The 17,965-nt window shown below is 44.3% G+C and overlaps 1 protein-coding gene across 4 annotated transcripts in view; it reads left to right on the top strand.

Moving 5' to 3' along the window:
- The window catches only part of MGAT5 (alpha-1,6-mannosylglycoprotein 6-beta-N-acetylglucosaminyltransferase), a 1,044,542-nt gene that overhangs the window by 105,666 nt on the left and 920,911 nt on the right, over positions 1-17,965 (top strand). Inside the window, exons 2-3 of one of the 4 annotated variants that reach the window (XM_069616572.1) lie at positions 2,267-2,359; positions 2,520-2,660. The exons of 2 other annotated variants lie outside the window; for them this stretch is intronic. The gene's annotated coding sequence lies outside the window, so the exon portion shown is untranslated. Of the gene's footprint in view, positions 1-2,266; positions 2,360-2,516; positions 2,661-17,965 lie in introns of all 4 variants that reach the window. One more of the 4 variants, XM_069616571.1, reaches the window with a different exon arrangement.

Below are 17,965 nucleotides of genomic sequence, written 5' to 3'. Positions count from 1 at the left end.
TCCTTTCAATTAAAGAAGATTCCATGCCTCATTTCTAGGCCATGAGCCAGGGTGATCTTTGTATTTGGCCTTGTGTGGCATTGTGTGTCTGGGGATACTGTGGGGTGCATTAAGGTCCCAAACAGAAGTCCCTTTCACATGAATAGCAGTCATTTAAACACTGCAACCAAAAACGGCCTGGATTTTGCTTTCCCTGTAACATGAAGAGCAGGAATTTAAACCCGGCAACAAAAATGGCCTGGCCTTTTCTTTTGTTGTTCATGTTGAATTAAAGAACCATGGGGAAATGGGCCTAACTATTATTATCAATGGACAAGCAACAGTTTAATTCCCAAAAGGAGGAATCAAAGAATCCTGTGATATGGAAAACAGGATTTTTAAACATTGGAAACAAAAACGTCCTGCACATGTGTTTGCAAATAAAAACATATTTAAAAAGCCACAATGGAAAAAGATATCACTGCTCAAAGAAAAATGTCAGCAAAGCAGAGCAGGATGTGTGGGTTGACCAAAGCAATGTATATTCTGGTTCCCCTACAAAAATCCAGTGACAGTGGAAGGAGACACTTCAGGGAAAAACCTGTTCTGGCTGGGTGCAAAACTTCACAATGAAAAGCCCCACTCCAGCTGGATTTCGCACCTCTCATCTAATAACCCCGCAATAAAATTTGAGGCTGCTGAAGGCGTCAACATTCACCATTCTACAGAATTCTTGGCAGGAAGCAGGGATTTCAAAGAAAGTCATCCTGGGCTGAAGCATGACTAAAAGGTGTGAATCCTTGTTGCACCCACTTTAAAGAGCCCACACTCCTTTCAAAGGGACTCGTAAAAAGTGTCACAGGCTGACCCAGGGGAACAGATGGCTGTGGGGGATGAAGCAGCCATCCCATTTGCTGACAGAAACACTTATCGTTTGATTTGAACAACTAGTTAATTTTAGGTATTTTGCACAGCAATCAGACTGAGGATTAATGTTGTTTTTATGCCTTTTTTCATGTAATTTCCAGGCGGCTTAAGAAATATAAGATACATTTACCTGCGACTCTGGGAACTGTAATGGCCAGTTAGACTAGGTTTCTGGCTGCTCTGAACATGTGACAAATCTGAGAGTTTGTGAAAAGGTGGAAAATGAAATTAGGAATATGCTTGATAACTTACATATTCATAACTGTTGTACATTTTATGAAAATGACAATGTTACACATGACAAAAAGAGAATGTTTTCCTAATAGGAAAGCTTCGTCCCCTGCACGCTATCTAGAAGGCCAGAGCCTAATGGTAATTAGAGAGTTAGGTGGCATATAAGACAGGTTACCACCCTTAATTAACAAAGATGTAAAAACTTTTGTATCTTAAATATATTCGGAATCTCACCAAAGAATTCAATTTGACAATTTCAAAGATATGTTCAAAAACAATACAATTTATTATTCATACAAAAATAGTTGGCCCAACGCGTTTCGAGTTGCAAAGACTCTTCATCAGGGGCATGTTTTCTTTATCTATAACATTTCTATAAAGAAAAGAAACATTTTTAATGTAAACAATGTATTAAATAAAAATGTTCTACTCAAAAAAAGCAATCTTCAGAGACCAACTCAATTTTGAAGGCATCTCAGAATTACAGAATGTTACCCAATTTCCTAAGTTGTAAACTGTGCAGTACATAGTTTTTATGGACTTCATAATGTAGAAATTCCCTTATCCAGCGGTACCCTGCCTTTTAGATGTATTTATTTCTATGGCTTGTGCATAGTTAAGGCTTCCTAATCTATAACCATCAGGTGAAAGTCTCAGTGTCATAATTATTTATACGCTGGTGCATGAAAATCACCACTCAAGGCTGATGAACTTAAATGCGCTAAGTCTTATTAATACCAACACAAGGTTAGGTTAGTAGAACATATCATAACAAGTGATAGTTACATAATCCCCTAGGGATCTGCTTATGTATATAGTAAGCTGTTATAAAATCTAACCGCTTTAAAAATAGCCAAGGAAGATGGAATATCTTCAGTGGCCATTGATGGTGTTTGACTTGTGGTTGCTTAACAACGCTTTTCATTTATTCATGGCTTGGAGAGTTTCATAGTCTGGATAGCTAAGGTCAAAATGAGAGAATGGCTATCAAAGTACATAAAAAGATGGTTGCTAATAGTCAGACATAAAAACAAGTGGGAGACACTTGCACATCATGGGTCTTAAAAGTGGTCCAGAAGATGGAATGACCAATCAAGTGTCACTGAATCTCCTTTCTGATTTACAGCTCGTTCTGCAGGACTGTTCATAAACAGTCAGCATCCAAGGAAGAAACCCTGTGGAGCCAAGGTGCAGAAGGATAAGTATAAAGTGATTTAAGGTAAGCTGGCAAAAATATATTTTTTTGACCTTCTTTCAAATTTAAGCTGTATAGCCAAAGGAGAATGGGTACCTGTTCTATTTTGTTTATATACAAAAGGAAAGTGCAAGTTTAAAGGTCGGTGATGACAAATTAACTTACTTTTGTTTCTTTTTAGTAGATCCCTCTCGAGGAGCGGCTTCTGGTCGGACTGAAGCTGACGACGCGTCTGCCATTTTGGGACAACAAGTGTCTTTATATACGATTGTGTCATATGACGTCACTCGCGCATGCACGCTATCTAGAAGGCCAGAGCCTAATGGTAATTAGAGAGTTAGGTGGCATATAAGACAGTCACTGTCATTTTTTTGGGATGTGTGACGTTTTTCGTGCACGCGCGATCAACGCTGTAGTGTTGTGATGGGCAACCATGGCTCGCAGAGAAGGATGGAGACATTCCTCTCTGTAGGCTATGCCGTTCCTGTATTAATGTGTACTACTGCAATTAGATGTAAAGAAAGCGGGCCGCATTTGGAAATAATTCAAGACTTAGTGACGTCATTTGCGCATGCGCGAGCAACGTCATAAGAGTTTTTACTCGTGTGGAAGTGAGAGGCACTAATGTAAATAAACCAGTAATGGTACAGTGTATACCAGAATTTAGCCGGGATCTTCCGTTGATGACCTAACAAAAAAAAATATATATGATGATCTTTGAACAATTGTCTGCCCGATACAGATAGGCAGAAATGCCTGCAAGAGTGTGGGCGCTAGCCCAACAGTTAGTTAAGTATCATACATAGTAATAGTTAGAAGCATCACATGGTACATGCTTGTTCATAAGAATGTTCAAAAATTGTCTGTCTGTTGTAAACTGGCAGAAATGCCTAAAAACAGTGTGGGTGTTAGCCCAATGGTAAGTTTGAAGTCCCGTACATAGTAGCAATTAGGGTCATCACTCAGTACATGCCAGCATATGGATGTTTCAAAATAGATTTCTGGATATAAATAATTAAACATTTTTTCACATGGTCTACATCCAAATGACTCCTCCTCTATGACTATTTGACAATCCTCGGGCATTGTGTTGTTGCTATCCCAATATCATGGGTGTACAATCTTTGTAAAAAGCATCTGAAAAGCATTCTCATAAAGATAAATAACAAGAATATTGACAGTGGACAGTATAACCAGTAACACAATTGGGTAGTTTTAGTCAAGTTTTCTATTCCAACCTATATTGACCCGGTAAAGCATATGGGTAACAAGGTTATTTGATGGGAGAATTAAAGAACAAAGGAGCAGTGAAGACACTACTAGTTAAGCCAATAGGAGGGGTAGATTTTATTTAGAGGAATGGTCCAAGGTAATAGTCTTCGTTCATACCTAGGGGGGTCATAGCATCAATCCTGTATTAGCTTCTCATTGGCTCCCAGTTTTCAGACGTTTCTTGGGCCGTATTAGAGTTTCTTTGCTGCTTTCTCTGCTAGCTTCCTCTTTGGCTAGTTTCCTACTATAGATGCCTTTAGATTTCCCTGCATCATTGGGAGTGGGAAAGCCCGGCTCACCAGGAACCTTGTCCCTATCTGCCCTGCAACTGCCTGGCTGTCTTTTGAAAGGCACGTTTCATGCTCCTATCCTAAAGCATCGTTTTGCAGTATTATTTCCTAATCCCAGGTGATGCTGTGTAATCTGGGCACACATGGAAATCCTGGCTGCCTTCCATGACAGGACTTTGTGCATATCCATTTAACCAGTGGGTCTGCAATTTGTGACTCGCCAGACATTTTGTACTAGAACTCCCATGACCTCTCACCATTAACTAGGCTGGTTAAAACTGAAGGGAGTTGTAGTCCAAAACATCTGGAGAGCCAAAGGTTGCAGACCCCTGAAGTTTGTAATTTGACACAGTAGCTTTATGGTCCCAGTGCACATGAGCCATACCTGGCACCTGCTCATGCAACTCCTTAATGTGCAAACTAATGTTTAATTTTCAGGCCACGTGTTGCATTTATGTTAGACATCTACTCGACCACTTTATGTCCGATGTTTGCTTCCGCTTAAACACGCCCACTTCCTCTTAAGAACAGACAGAAATACATGGTTACGACACCAAGGCCGACAGCATCGCACGGGACAAGGTGCCTCCCTTGGGAACAAGACGTTTCTGTGAAACATGGGTTCGATCCCTGATCCAGTGCTTAGAAGCTGGTGAAGGTCAGCATTAAGCAGGATATAAAAACACAAATAAGGTTCGCTGTGATCATCCAACCTTCTGCAGACCGTATTCTGTTTTGACGGTAATAGACCTCTCCAGCTGTAACTAGCATGCCAATATGGCCACCGGTTAAAACGCAAAAACAAGAAACCGAGCTCAAGCAGGCAGAGAGAAAATGGTCCTTAGAACTGATGGCAGTTGGGTGAAGCTTATAAGTTAATAGCTGGATCGATCCAGTAAGCAATCTCAGCACGACAAGACTCGGTGATTATTGTAAACACAGAGCACTGCCAAGGCCAGAAACTTTACATGCAGTGTACATATTCGGTTCTTGGAGCCCGCTGCCTGAGAGGTATGTCATGCCATGGTAACGCTTTAAAATGGTGTATAGTCCTGCCTGTGAAGCAATTTTATTAAGTAAATTGAAGGAAGCAAGTGACGTATTCTGGAAACCCGTGAAAAGTTGGAGATATTGTAAACCCTTGTTACCTGTATAAAAGAATATACCTGTTAAGGAATCCAGGTGACCTTTCTCTCCCTGCATCTTCTCCTATATAGGAGGGGGTGTCAGGGGATGGGATTGGGAAAATCGCATGAGGTGGCAAGGATCTGAAGATGTGTGACCCTCAGTACAGAAGGAGGCTTGAAAGGCTCTCCGCTGACGAGCTGCTAGCATGCAAATCACGATCCATTTGAACACTGTGCTGATGCGTCTAGTCTGCAAACGCCAAAGGCAGCAGCAAAAAGCAGATATTGGTTTACCGGTTTCCTTCCTGTGTCTTTTAGCGGCTATTTGTCTATTTTTAGTGAGTAAAACAGAGCAGTGAATTGTTTGCCTGAAGGATATGGGCAACATGCAGCACGTGATGAAAAGCGTCATGACCGCTGTGTGCCTCGATGGAGGCGGCAGATGGATACCGGGCCGAGCATGGCTGATTAGAAAGTGCGCTCATAACATGCATGCCAGCGTGTCCTATGCCAGTCTCCAGATGGGTACCCGCCCGGGTGTGTCCTTTGCTTCAGCGACGTACAGTTCTGCCAGTTTCCGAGAAGAGCTCCGTCTTTATAGCAACACCTGGCAGCGTGCACTTTGCTCTTGGGTTTGAGAAACCTGAAACAAACAAACGAAGACGAGCCTCATAAATGCTGCACTGTTGATTTTCTGAATGCAAATGGACTGGCAAGCATGGTAACATCATGCTGGCACAGATGCCAAGAGCGCAATGCGTCTGCGCAGCTGTAGCAAGGTGCAACAAATGCGGGAGGCTTACGGGCGCTCCTGATTTTCTCATGGGAGAGCAAAGTATGTTTTCAACTGAACCCTTTGTTTCGTTCTTTACTGTCTAATGGATCATCTCCCTTAAAGGCTTGGCTTTCAAGTGTTGGGGAGGGTGGGCTGACGAGTCGCAAACCAATATTTGGGGGCAGGAGTGTCTAGTATGGCCTTAACATTTAAGCAATTGAGGTGCATTTGAACGGGTGCATTCTGTGACATTTTTGGTGATCTAATTTCGATCTGTGACAAAATATACCCGTCAGTAAAAAATAAAATAAGGTGTTAAATATAATAAAACTTGTAGTAAAAAAAAATACTTGGATTGGAACCTGCAATAACTTCTTGTGATACGATTCTTTCTTTTTAATAGAATACTTTAATTTTAGTAAGGCAGCTCAGTGTGTTCTGCGTGTCCGGCAGGCCAGAATTTTCCAATCCCATAAGGCTAGTCTGCCTGCTACAATGATCTCTGAATGCAAGGCCCACATTCCACGACTACCATGAAAGCGCTCTAGTCCACCCACCTCCCATAACCGAAAACATGTACTCTCCAATGAAAACCCGAGACCTCTGGCCTTAGAAAGGATGCAGACCGGTTATTGGCATCTTTCTGCGGCGATTAGTGAGCTGTTGATCTACCACCAGACCGTTTTATGTTTTCTGTTTCAGCACCACTTGACATTGAAGGATAAGCAATGCCGGGAAGGGATGGGGGGAAAATATGACTGTAGTCGTGGTGCCCGTCACCCGACCAAAGTTAAAAACAAGCCAGCTCCTGGCTCCATAAAAGCCCCTGTTTTGGCAGCCCACACCTCAAGAGCTTTAGTTTTCTACAAGTATTTATTTCTTATTGTCGAACACCGGACCCTTAAACTAAAATGTGCTTTTATGGTAAAAACAAATGGTGTGCAATTGCTAAGTGAAAAATGTCATCAAATGCCATATCTGTGACGAACCGCCTACTATCCCGTAGGCGTGCAAGGATGAGTAGTGGCTAAACCGCCTACGTACCCCTCACACTTCTACAAAGAAACAGTGATCCCAATCATAAATGTCAAACGTGCAGAGGTAAGCGATCTAGCGTCTTTGCCTTTGGTGGTAACTTGCCACAAAGACAGGCTATATTCTAAATAGGGATGTGAATGTGAGACAGTAGCACACTAAACAGCAATAGTGCAACTGCCCAAAATAAAGGAATGTTCAATCCAGGTTCTATACAAAAGGAAGACCGAACAATGCAGAATGTAATGATGCAAGCACTCTGCATACACTAGGCTGGAAAAGGCAATACATCTCTTTGATGATGCTAAAAAGAATGTGTTTGTGCGCTTAACCAGTCACTAGGGTCCCAACAAGCGCACCAGGGGTCTGGGGCCTTTCAACAGTACCTCTCTTCGTTCTTGACACCTTGGCACGGAACCAGGCTTCCTAGCGTCGTGCGAGTGGGTCGAACAAGATTATGAAGAAGCGAGTCACGGTGACGAAGACGAGGAGCAGTCGTCAGGTCTGGTTTTAACTGGAGCTCATTACGGTTTGATGGGATTGCCGGGCCAAAGGGAACACCAGGGTCAATACAGTGTTTGAGCTTGGGTCAGCAGCTAAGATGCTTTGATTCAAAGCACTATACAAAACGTGGTGGTACGAAGAATTTCGCAGCAGTGCGATTCATGTTAGAGCCGGGACTATCGATGCACTCAGCTGGCATGGTATGGTAGTAAACTGGTTTGAGGGGCCACAAAAGCGGTTTTAAGAAGTGCCAAAGGCATCACTGTGCGTCCTGTTGGTTCGAATGCATTTAAACGCAGTAGACTATGGTTTGATGCAGTAGAAACGCAGAAGAACTGCTGTTTATTCAGCTCTAAAGCGCTTCATGCCTGAGCGCTGTACATAATTGATGAAATGCACTGATATGATAGTAAACTTAAAATCCAGAACAGCAAGAAATATAAAGACATAAGACAACCATCATTAAATAGAAAATGTATAAATGATCCAGAGAACTAGAAATATGAATCTCTAGTAAATGAGAATTTGCAAGACGAAAATAAAAATGAACTACAACCATGACTAATAAAAGGACTAAGGTGGCACAGGTGTGATGTGGCAGGATTGCTATACTATCTTGTTATATGCAGGATTATGTTATGCAATGCTATGCGATTAGGCCCTCGAATACAGTTAGACCTCAGACCCTCCATGTCACCTCCCTCGGCTTCCAGAGGCCTGCTCTACACACAGCACCCCGGACAGGCCCAAACCCTCCTAGGGCAGGGGACACGTCCACTTATTCTCTACAAGTTTAGCATTGGCCCCATATATGGGAGATAACAGAAGGGGTTTCTTCCAATGCCGCTTTTTCATAATACATCAGGATGTCCCCACAGGGCTGCATCACAAGTAGGATGTCTACAGTTCTTGCCAAATGTCTAATGTCGTGACAAGTAACACCCCCATTGTGAAAGTACAGAAACAGATTAGTGTTTGCCTATGGTATGCGTTATAAATCGGCACTCTAGGGTGGGGGAGGCTAGAGAGAGCTCCTTGTGCCGACTGCCCAAACACTTGCATGCTGCTTTCCCTGCTGATAACTCTGCATGCTGTGTATTTTAGATATGATACATGAAGCTTGATTTACTACCCGTCTGATCTCCTTATTTGCTGCAAATTGAGGCTGGCTGTGGGGGCCTTATCTCGGCCACCACAGGTGGAACAAGACAAAGGAGACAAAATGTGGGCAAATCGAGCAGAAAGGACTTTCTAATAATAATCTCTTGATTGTAAATTTAGGATGCAAATGATAGTCAATGGCACACAATGATAGTGTCCAAACTCTGCAGAAAGGCCTCTGTAAGGAATTGCACCGAGAAGGGCTCTAGAGCGGACAAAGCCATCACACCAATAAAAGGGAGGCAAGTGTAAAAAGAACACGCCGTACTGAATGAGGATAAATGGCGAGGGCCTTTCACCAAGAGTCCTTCAGTCCAACAAATACTATCAATAAAAATCTTGATTCATCACTCCACTCAGTCAGGTTACCAGTACAGTTAATCAGCAACTCCATCTCCACTCCAATGAAAAACTGTCCAGTAGCCCTCGCCTCCTTTTTTTTTGGTCAGAGACCATACACAGCCAGGATGGAACAGCGCAATATGTCCCGAAACAAGATGGAGACACACCTTGAAATAGGATAACATCGAAGAAGCTGCTTAGCTTCTTCAGTGTTGAGTCGCAATCCTGGGGCTCGGGGACAAGATAGTCCTGGTTTCCATTCTCCCAACAGAGCAGACTGGTTAAGACCTGTAGGGGTGCTTCACCTGCAGTTAGGTCCTGGCTACCAGTGTAGCTGGTAGAGAGCCAGGTCTTGCTCCAGCAGCAGTTCATTCCCAGTGTGCTCTGGGAGTGGTTAGGGAGCAGATCCTGTCTCAGCCTAAGAGCTCTTCACTTCACATATTAATTCTTCTTGCATTCCAGGAATGAATGGCGACCCCTTCCTTAAAAAGGCCACACAGCACCAGGGATTAGTTGAAAGAATGCTTGCTTCAAGGGATCCATTGCTTGTTAAGATAACACGTGACTTGTGTGTTCTTATTGCATCATACCAAAGTGCTATGCTGTGCAGGAAGTGTGGGAGCACAAAAGGAAAGAAAGGCCAGCGGAAAACTAAGATGGAGGAATCCTTCCTCCCTTTGGTTTTGCTCTGCGTGTGTAAAAGCGTCCCTTCTCCAGTACTGCACTTCAAAGGCCTTTTGATATGCAGCATGCTGGTGTGTGTGGTCCAGCTGGCCCTTTTATTTCGGGTGTGCCTTTTGAAGTCTATTTCCCACGATGACTCCTGCGAAGGGCTATCCTGGGGGAGGTGCTACATGACCCCACAAAGGATCAGAGAGGCTTTTTTCCGGCTTTTTATCCTACAGGTGAGCAGAGACAGTAGTCCAACTAGAATACACATAACCTTTCCATGACTGGCTAGGCATAAGAGCATTGACATGAGTACAAAACCAATCAGGTGTGCCTTTTTACAATCGTGACCTACCAACCACCATACCACAACCTTTTGTATGTCAATTTTCATGTTACCCTGCCACCAGGTGGGTAGGTTATCATAATATCATGGTTTTGGTAGAGGTGCAGATTTAAATGCAGGATCTGTACTGCAGTGATTTTGCTGTCGCACCAGCTGTCAAACAGCGCAGCTGTCGCTGCTGAACCCACTCTGTGCAACTGGAGCATAGAACTGCCAATCAGGCGACTGATGCAGCAGGACACAGGTATATATTATGCCTTTGGACTGGAGCTTTTATGAAGGTGGTTCAGATCAGCAGACCACCCTTTTTGAGATGCATTTACCCACATTATCCTATTATTTTAAAAAGTAGAGAAATACCAGGGCTTCCCTACCCTTCCCCAGATGAAAATCCTTCACAGTATCATTTTGGGTAAATACAGTGATGGGGCAAAATTGCATCAAAGTGTGGGCATGTTCAGATTGTGCGGGGTTGAGGATCCATCACATCCACTCACTAGCAGGCTTCACACCCCAACGAGGAGCTGAATCTTGCCTACTTTCCATCTGCAATGATCTTAAACAACTCTATGACTCTGAAGGGCTGTGCTGCCCAAATCCTACTCGACCTCTCAGCAGCCTTCGACACCATTGACCACCACACCCTCATGGACCGACTTCATTCTCTCAACGTTAGGGACTCGGCTATAGGTGGATATCTTCCTTCCTCTACAACAGATCCCAATTAGTACAATTGCCTCCTTTCTCCTCTACCCCACACCCAGTTGCCCAGTGTCTTGAAGTGGGCCTGTCCCCCCCCAACTCACACCCCATTGCTGTTGAACCTCTACCTCAGCACCCTTCCTGCACTCGTCTGATCCCAAGGTCTTACCTGCTACAACTATGCTAGACCACACCCAAATCATCTTCAAAATCCCAAAGGACCACTCTGCCTCATCCCCTGATCTCGGAACATGCCTCCTTATAAATTTAGCACTGGATGACTGTCAGCCACCCTATACTCAACCCAGGCAAAACTGGGATCAGGCTCTGGGGGAGGACCACCCACTTTCCCCAACCAACCCTGTGGCCCCCCTCTCGCTGCCCTTCACCCACCTCCCCCAACACAATTAAAATCCTCTGATGCATCATGGACGCGGACCTGACCCTCTCACATCACATCAGCTCTGTGACAAAAAGCTGCTACTTACACATTCACAATCTCTGCTCCTTATTTCCCTGTCTGACCTTCCCTCACAGAGTCTTAGCAACAATGGCAATCATACGTTCACACTGAATGTGCCCTATATCTGGGACAAACGCATCAAAGCTAAGTAAACGCCAGTGGGTACAAAACACTGCTGCTAGGTTCATCCTAGCCTTAGGCCCTAGAGAATATATCTCACCTGCCCTCCATATCCAATTGGGCAACAATCCACCTTCAAGACAATCTTCATCACCCACCAGGCACTCCAGAACAAAGGGCCGGAATAGCTGCAGCACAAACTCACAAAATACAGGCCTAACAGAAACCTCTGATCGGTGCAGCAGTTCTCATCGTCATTCCAGTGACAAAACCAACAAGAATAGGGGCTTAATCTTTCTCTGTCCGAGCATCCACAATCTGGAACTCAATCCCTTGAAGCATCTGTAGCATAGACGATCCCCTAGCCTTTGGAAAGGTTCTCAGAACCTGGCTCTTCCATTCAGCAGACTGCCAAACTCCTGGAAGAAACTTTCTCATGGGTTAAAGGAAATGCTGGGGCACCTTTTAGGAGTCAACAAGGGGGGGGGTGGTACACACACCCCCACCTGACTCCCCCCTCTGAAGGAACTCCAGTCAAGCCTATATGACATGCTCAGCAAAATCTTCTCCAAACAGGTATCTGTCTCGCTTCTATGGAATGGCAAGCACGCATTCACAACAAAATATATCCACACTACACAGACTCGGCCCACTCTCCCCTTCATACCTATCAATAAACTCTACTCAATTACACACCCATAACATGCATTTGCCTATTGTAAAGAATACATCCGAGACTCATGCTAACATTTGGACCAGCTTTTCACATAATCTGACCCTTCTGGCCATCCTACTCCTCTGACAAATTGCCATGGCACCCATTTGCTCAAAGAAAAACTACAGATAACTGTCAGGGACATAGCCACACCAACCCACCTTTGTGCTGGCTAAAAAGGCACACACACACACACACATTGTAGAAATACTTCCTTCACCTGTTACATCTCAGACGACAGTCTTACTAAGCCAACCCCACAGCGCTATGAAGCCATACCAATGGAATTGGGCGCTATCCAAGTGACGGTCAACTTAACCAAGCAAGCCCACCGCTTAAGGAACAAGTTTATTGTACCATCATCCGGGAAGGAGCTAGATGACCATGTCTAGTCAAACCCACCCAAGTGTCAACGAACCGCATACATCGAAACATTACATACATGATTGCAACAGTTAAAACACTCCCATAGATTTTATTACAATCCTCCCCATACACGATTGGTAAAAACATATACAATGAAATCCCATCTTCCTCCAATTAATCCATTCTCATTGCTCTTCGATATTTTAACTACCATTTTCAGGTCATATAGTTAGCCCACCTCTCTTTAGGATTTGTGCGCGGTAGGTCATGACATCACACAATTAAACAGTGACCTACAAACCTAATGAATTACATGTTCCAGCTGGCCTGAAACACGTAACCCTATATGTAATTGCACATGGTTTGCACGAGTACTTCAAACAACATGAGGGAGAGCAGAAAAACCAGGTTCCTTTTAAACTGTTGATACTCATCCGCCCCAGCTTACTGGTGCCATCAGAGCATTCTAATTTATAGGACTACCAATTCAACTCTCATGGCCTGTGGCCACCATGCTGATACAACAATCAAAACTCAGAGTATCAATTACTTTGGCCTCGAGCATTACCTCACCCCATAGTTATTGTTGGTCAAAACAAACGGCCGAGACCCTCTGTCAAGCTCCCATGCACTTTCAAGAGATTACATCTGTTTTCGCGATACTACCAGGCCATAAAAACCATGGCCGGTTTCCTAGCTGAGCTGACGATCTGCTAAGGTCTTAGTCTAATCATTTACCCTTCCACTGGTCTCAAACTCTGCAAAATCTGTTTATCAAAGTAATTTAAAATTCACCTCGCGAAAACAGACTGCCGAGTTTTGATCCATTTATAAAAAAGCCCACTACATGTACATTTATAAATTCCCAGTGTATGTATATCAGTGTGCATGCATGTTTAATAACTGTCAAATTTTCTTCACAGTGGGTTCTCTATGACCAGTCCCCTTCCTTGCATGTGCATTATGAAAACTCCTTGTTGCCCAGTTTCTACGCACTTCATAGCACGCCATTTTTGGATCGTGTTTTTACATTTCATTTGACAGTTTTGGCATTTATCTTTCTACTTGCGTGCAAAGCTAAAATGGATCACCCTGAACACAAAAGCAAACACTTAAAGTAAGGCATCCCATTCACATTTAACTACACCGGATACAAATAAAAATGTGCTACCGTGCGCTAACTTTGCTGCATCCCCAGACACAAATATGGCACGCACAACATGAACCCCTCTTTATCATTGGGACCTTTCCTGACCATCCCAGCAACATATAAAATAACTTGCCTGCCTTCTCTTTAAGGGATATCTTGGATTCCAACCTTTTTGATAGTTTTGCTATGAGAGGCGTGTAAGCCTTCAAAAGTGTGAAGGTTATACACCAGGCATGTTGGTGTTCCATTTGAGACTGCTTTGTAGGTGATGCATGTGGTTTTGAATATGATCCTGGCTGTTAGGTGCGGTTAGGTGGAGCCAGTGAAGTTTGCTCTGTGTAGGAGAGATGTAGTTGAATTTGCGGGCACCTGTGTTGAACTTTAAAAACATTCACTTCCGCCAGCAGGCGGAATAGCCAGCGGCCATGCCAAGGCCACTATAAGGCCAAGCAGCCCTGTTTGCCCCACCGCAGTGCCCCATCTGTAGAGTGGGCAGGAGCCCCCACCTCGACATTGAAGCCTAGCCAGGAGCCCAGCTGTCCCTCTGCGTCGTGGGCCTCTCCCTTCTGACCCGTGTGCCTACCTTGGCGAGCACCATCGACAGAAAGAAATCAGTATCTTCACACCTTGCCCTTCCTGGGCATTACCCTGCACTTCTCTGTGCAGATTACCTCACTATTTGCCTGCATTTTGCCCCTGGACCACACGCGCCGACATTTCGGAAAAACAAAATGTCTGGCGCGATGCGGCTTGATAACGAGGCTCAGCTTCTGTCTTGTTGCTTAGCAACGTGTGTTTGTTGAACTTTAAAAACAAACACTTCCGCCGGCAGGCGGAGTAGCCAGTGGCCACGCCAAGGCCACTATAAGGCCAAGCAGCCCTGTTTGCCCCTGTTCACCGCTGGACGACGCGAGGCGATTTAATCATCAGAACTAACATGTACCTGTCGCAAGTACTTATCTGATGTAAGTACTACCTCTCCTGCAACTTAACTATTATAAGTTGCTACCTGCACATAATATTGCAGTCAGTTTCACCCTATTCCGCCCAAACATCGTTAAGTTTATGCACTCTGCCTGTGCTTGCTGATCCATTACACATGGGATCAACATCAATTGCACACTGTCTCAAACTAGACACCTCTGCCATGCTTTGACGGGCCCATATCTCTATACCCTGCATCCTATCTCTAACTACCCATGCCACTTGTTCCTCTTGTGTCCCTTGATATTGCCTATTGCCTGTGGCTCCCCATTTAATTGATGCATTTAGCCCTAGATGGCTCCCATTTGATTGCTGCATTTAGCCCATATGCTGCCTGCCACTTGATTGCTGCATTTAGCCTATATGCTGCCTACCACTTGATTGCTGCATTTAGCCTATATGCTGCCTACCACTTGATATCTGCATTTAGCCCTTATGCTGCCTACCATTTGATAGTTGCATTTAGCCCCAGGTGGCTCCCAATCTGATTGTTGCATTTAGCCTATATGCTGCTTACCATTTGATTGTTGCATTCAGCCCTAGGTGGCTCCCCATTTGACTGTCACCATCATACTAAGCTTGGCACGAGGCCTAAACGCTAACCTCACCTTAAGAGTGATCCTCTGCCCTAACATTAATACTTCCATAAGTTCGCCACCTACCTCAGTTACATATTCCATAGAAAGTTTCTCCACCATATACTAGTATGCTCCCTACACCTACCAACCAGACTGTCTACATCATAGTCCTTATACAAAGCATTACGCTCTACATCATGTTATCCCACACATCAACCCTTGGGACTCCACCCACCTCGACATCCTCCACTATCTCGATTAATACTACTACTAAATCATTCATAGATATGAAAGACTCTAAACATCTCATACCAAGCACACTCTGCCCAACTATGGCTAGGAACACACGCCTTAGACCTCGGTTACCCAAAATATCCGAACCTCCTGCCAGCTCTCCCCACCATTATAGGAATAAGGACTCCCAAAACTCTGCCTAGCCGAACGGCTACAAGCATAAACCTAGCTCACAACTGTGGCCCTAGGTCAATAAATAGCACAGCCAATAACGGCAACCCCAAACCTTCACAAGCCCCCCAACCAACAACAATCGTTATGAGCCCTCAGATCAAAGGAGCTCTAATAAACTCCAGATCCCTAGTAGCACATGCCACAGAAATTGCCGACCTGATCCAGAGAGATGACCTAGATTTCCTCGCCATCACTGAGATATGGCTGCACCCTGCTGCATGCCCTATGCTCATGCTAACAGTCGCTGACGGCTACTCCATTCTGAGACAAGACAGACTAAAATCCAGAGGGGGAGGCATTGCTATTATTTACAAATGTAGCCTCTCTATGTGATTAGCCACCTCGATCGAGGTCCACTCGTATGAACTACTATCAGTTAAAGTACCACTTACCAATGCCCAAACCCTTAATATCCACCTTATATATCGTCCCCCACCCCCCGGGCCCTCCCGGACTTTTGTGGATGATATTAACACCATCCTGTGTAGTAACCTCAAAAGCTCAACGCAAGTTATTCTAATTGGAGACTTTTAATATGAGCTTTAATGACCCATCAGACCAGCTGGCCTAACTACAGCTAACATCCTCTCAGAACTTGGATTCACCCAAAGAAGTAAAACTTCCACCCACAACAAAGGTAGAATACTTGACTGGGTGGCAGACCATAACTGTCAGGCCAACATCCTCTCCCATCTCACCACTAGCTTGGACTGACCACCACCTTGTGTCATTCATGCTTTCTACTAACAGACCCCCCCTCCTCCACCCGCCCTTACGGCTCCACCCACACTAACTAGAAGCAAAAATAACATTACTGTGGATAGGCTTATCCCGGCCTTACTTCCCACCCTCAACATGCTCCCAGACAACACCGATCCCGAGAGCCTGGTCGAGGAATACAACAAAATTATGACCACCTCTTTGGACCAGATCGCCCCCCTCAAACTTAGACCAAGCAAGCCGAAAACTGACTTGAATACATGGTTTACACCCTTCTTAAAAACCTAAGGCAACAAAAAAGAAACTGTTAGGCTGCCTGGAAAAAATTTCCATCAGAAGCCAACAAACTTAAACTCATCAAACTGTCTTCCCTCTATAAAAAAGAAATGCGTCTAGCTAAATGAAAATCCTTCGTTATGCGCATATCCCAAGCCAAATCCAATATGAAGGAATTATTCACCATTATTAAAGAAATAGTGACACCTTTAGCATTACCTGACGCATGTACTAAAGCTAAAAAATGGTGCTCAGATATCCAACACGCTTTAGCCAATAAAATATCTACCCTACAAAAAATTATCCTGTAAAAGACCTTCTCTAAATGACCCTCCTCCATCCAAAATAATTGGTTATACCAATGCTGATGAATCCACCCGATTCAACTTCACCAAAGTTTCTATTCCTGAAGTGGAAAGAATTATTCTGTCCCTTAAACCCTCCAACTGTCAGGGCGATCTCTGCGCTGCGCAGCTCATCAAGGATGCGACCCGAGACCTATCACCTTTCATAACAAAACTTATCAACGCGTCCTTCACTACTGGTATCATCCCTACCAACCTTAAACAATTCTGGGTACTCCCTCTCCTAAAAAAATAAACTACCCTTGACCCATCTACACCTACTAATTATAGGCCAATTACCACAGTGCCCTTCCTTCTAAAAATTCTGGACAAGGTAGCTTATATACAAATCCAAAAGCATCTGGAATCACACCACCTATTAGGAGCCATACAATCAGGCTTCCGTCCCCAACATGGAGTGGAGACAGCCCTCATCGATCTCAAGACCCAAGTTGATGAGCTTGGAGATAGCAGCAAATCAGCCTTACTCCTCCTCCTAGATCTCTCGGCTACGTTTGACTTGGTTGACCACACTATTCTATGCAACCACCTTGACACAGCAGCACACTTGTCTGATGACGCTGTTACCTGGATTGGATCCTTCTTAAATGGTACATCTATGAGGGTCTTCTCACCCCTAGCAGCTGCCGACCCCATACCCATCACTTGCGGTGTGCCTCGGGTATCTTGCGTCTCGCCCACTCTACAACATTTTTACTAAGCCCCTTTTTGATGATCTGGATCATCTCGGTATCACCTACACTAACTATGCAGATGATACCCAGGTCCTCCTACCGCTTTCAGGGGATTATGGAACGGATTTGACCTTGGTGAATAGAGTGTATGTACATCATCATCCAGGCATGGATGGCCACGCATGGTCTATGTCTGAATGATGATAAAACCGAACTCCTCATGCTGGGCACCTCCCCTCCCCCCCACCCCTAACCTAAAAAAACTAGGATCTGAATATTCCTCATTCATAATTGATGGCAATAGCATTAAAGTAGAACACGAGGTAAAAACATTAGGCTTTTATCTGGACTCAAACCTCTCATTTGCCAAACACGTCAATTCTTTAGTGTCCTCCATGGCTTACACATGCAAACTTATTTGCACCGCAAGCCATTTCTCTCTGACAATAGCTGCACCATCCTGGCCAGAGCCCTCATCCTGTCTCGCCTGGACTATTGCAATGCCCTCTATTTAGGATCGACTAAAGC

The sequence above is a fragment of the Ambystoma mexicanum genome, chromosome 9 (genome assembly GCF_040938575.1).
Source record: "Ambystoma mexicanum isolate Mex_15411 chromosome 9, UKY_AmexF1_1, whole genome shotgun sequence".
Lineage (NCBI taxonomy): Eukaryota > Metazoa > Chordata > Amphibia > Caudata > Ambystomatidae > Ambystoma > Ambystoma mexicanum.
This window is presented reverse-complemented; position numbering and strand designations above follow the sequence as displayed.